Source organism: Poecilia reticulata, linkage group LG22, assembly GCF_000633615.1.
Source record: "Poecilia reticulata strain Guanapo linkage group LG22, Guppy_female_1.0+MT, whole genome shotgun sequence".
NCBI classification, from domain to species: domain Eukaryota; kingdom Metazoa; phylum Chordata; class Actinopteri; order Cyprinodontiformes; family Poeciliidae; genus Poecilia; species Poecilia reticulata.
In genome coordinates, this window is record NC_024352.1 from 24,237,410 (window position 1) to 24,239,948 (window position 2,539).

Genomic DNA, 2,539 nt, shown 5'->3' on the forward strand with positions numbered 1-2,539 from the left:
ATACTTTTTTGTGCAAATTTATGACTTTTTAGGCTCATATTGTTTTTTCTAGAAAATTTCTGAGATCAATCTCAAAATTGAGTGTTTTTTGGTGGACATTGACTCCTTTGTTCCATCACAATGCCCCTAATGCGCCGTCATAGGAAAAGCTATAGAAAGAAAACAAATAATTTAAGCTGAAAATGCACAGAGACTGAAAGTTTTATTCCCCGTTCGTAGTTTATTTTGCATCCACAGTGTCTTCCCCTTTTCCCTGCATCACCTGGATGCTCCCTCCCCTCAGAAAACAGACTTATTCAGACAGCAGGTCGGCCAGATGAGAGAGGGAGACCTAAATCCCTACTTCTATTTATGTACGATGGGACGATGCTGCAGGGCAGATAATGACTGTTTCCCCGCCGGCTGCAGTTGTAGCCAATGTCATTTCCAGGTGATAATTTAGGCTAATTGCAGTCTGGTTAATGTGTGCATTGGATTAAACATTTTTACTGGGGTCTAAACTGGATCAGTCGATGAAACATCTGCGTTTCCAGTTTAATGACTGGAAGTAATGTCTCAGGACTGACCTCTGGCATTCGGATCATTTATGCTTAAAAAGTATTTTAATTTTAAAAGCTAATGTCATCTGATCAACAAGGTAATTTATAAACTGTCGGATTTAATCTGATTAATCAACTTTTAGCTGCAGCCAGAATATATCAAGGTTTATGCCCATTGCAGGTAGCGTTGTGATCATTTGGGGACAAAAATAAATAAATATTTAACATGTTTCTATAAAATTTACAATTTTCTTCCCTGAATTAACCCATTTCTCATTTTTTTCTCATTAATGTTTAGAATTTTTGTTTTGCAAAAAATCAAAGAATAATGATAGCCATTTTTACACTTATTTTGCATTTTTATTATGGAATATTAAGAAATATTGTTTAAATCATGAAGTCTTGCTAAGTATTAGGTGCAGGATGTGAGAGTATTAGCTGTCTGAATAAAATTTGGAAATATTTTTTAAAGTAGGGCACAGCTAAAGCTCACCTAGTTTAGCTGCAACACGCTGCCTTTCTGTCTGCACTTCACATTAAAAATGGAAAATAAATGCTTTTAATGTTTAAATCCAGGCCTTTTTACCTACATTCCCAATTTTTAAAACAAGTCTGCCATTTGATCTAATGATCAAGCTTTTCTAATTGTCACCACAGCTTTCAGAATAAAACAAACTAACTTTCTAAAGTAATTTAAATTCTTCTCCTCCATTCACTGTGACAGCTAATTAAAACAGCCAGCGTCTCATATAGGCGGAGTGTTGATACTTAATTCTTGGTGTCTGAAGATTTAAAAATGTACACTGACGAGATAAAACGCTCACAAAAACAAACAAAAATCAACTCACTGGTGTCAGATCACGTATTCCAGTCCTATAAGTATTCACTTACTTATGTTTAATCTATTTCTTAAGAGAAGAGCCGAAGGCTAAAAACTGGAGCTAACTAGCCATGCAGTTCATTAGGATGCACCCAGCGCATGCGCAATAAGATAGTGTTCGTTTCTTCTTCTTCTTTGTTATAATGGCGTTTGTATAACAAGTGAAGGAAACATTACCGCCACCAACTGGTAAAACAGCCCCTCATATCAATGAAGTAACGGGCTGAATGAAAGGCATATGTTTATGTTTTCAAAATGTCATGCGATTTATCCGGACTAGCTTTGCGATCGATTGGTAGATCGCGATCGACATATTGATCCCCTCTCAACAATAATTCAAAGTTTTTCTTGAACTCTGTCCCTTTTGACCTTGGAACCATACCAGATAGTGCTGTGTGCAAAATGTTTACCAGTTAAAAACTAAACAGGATTATATTAAAATTCAGATCAATCTGTATATACATGACTGAATTGTTTGGTTTTAATTGCTTATTTTGGCGGGAAAAGGTCCAGTTCAATTATTTTATCTTGAATGGGATCAAAACAAACAAGATTATTGTAGATTTTTAAGAGACACATAGAAAGTTAAAAAATGTTCATTATGAACAGTGGTGGGCACACTTCCACTAACAAACTAACAGACTACATGCAATATGAACTGAAGTTAGCACTTTAGCATTAGCAGAACTAATGTTTACGATTATGGCTTTAGGGTTAGCGCAGCTAGCTTTTTAGCTAGCAGCACAGACAGGCACATTATAATAGAGTATCTTCAGTTAGAGCAGTGGTTCTTAACCTTTTTTGAGGTATCGAACCCCCCAGTTTCATATGCGCATTCACCGAACCCCTCTTATTCCTCCTCCTCCTCCACCTTGCGGTATTCTGATTTAGTAATGTAATTATATTAGCTGTGTTACCACCCCCACGCCACTAGAGGCAGTAGCAACCCCGAAAAGATGCGACTAAGGAGCAGATTTAGACTATAGAATTTGGTAAAAAGAGTGGAACTCCTTCAATCAGAGCTCCTCCACAGCTCTGATTGGCTAAGCAATGTAACGTGATCCTCTGATTGGCTAAGCAATGTAACGTGATCCTCTGATTGGCTAAGCAATGTAACGTG

At 36.9% G+C, this 2,539-nt stretch overlaps 2 protein-coding genes across 2 annotated transcripts in view; one reads left to right on the forward strand and one right to left on the reverse strand.

The window, feature by feature from the left end:
- The window catches only part of tonsl (tonsoku-like, DNA repair protein), a 26,465-nt gene extending 24,972 nt beyond the window's left edge, over positions 1 to 1,493 (reverse strand). Inside the window, exon 1 of the mRNA XM_008399888.2 lies at positions 1,388 to 1,493. The gene's annotated coding sequence lies outside the window, so the exon portion shown is untranslated. The remainder of the gene's footprint in view (positions 1 to 1,387) is intronic.
- LOC103458816 (gamma-aminobutyric acid receptor subunit rho-1-like) overlaps positions 1 to 2,539 on the forward strand; it is a 21,337-nt gene that overhangs the window by 800 nt on the left and 17,998 nt on the right. The gene's annotated exons all lie outside the window — the stretch shown is intronic.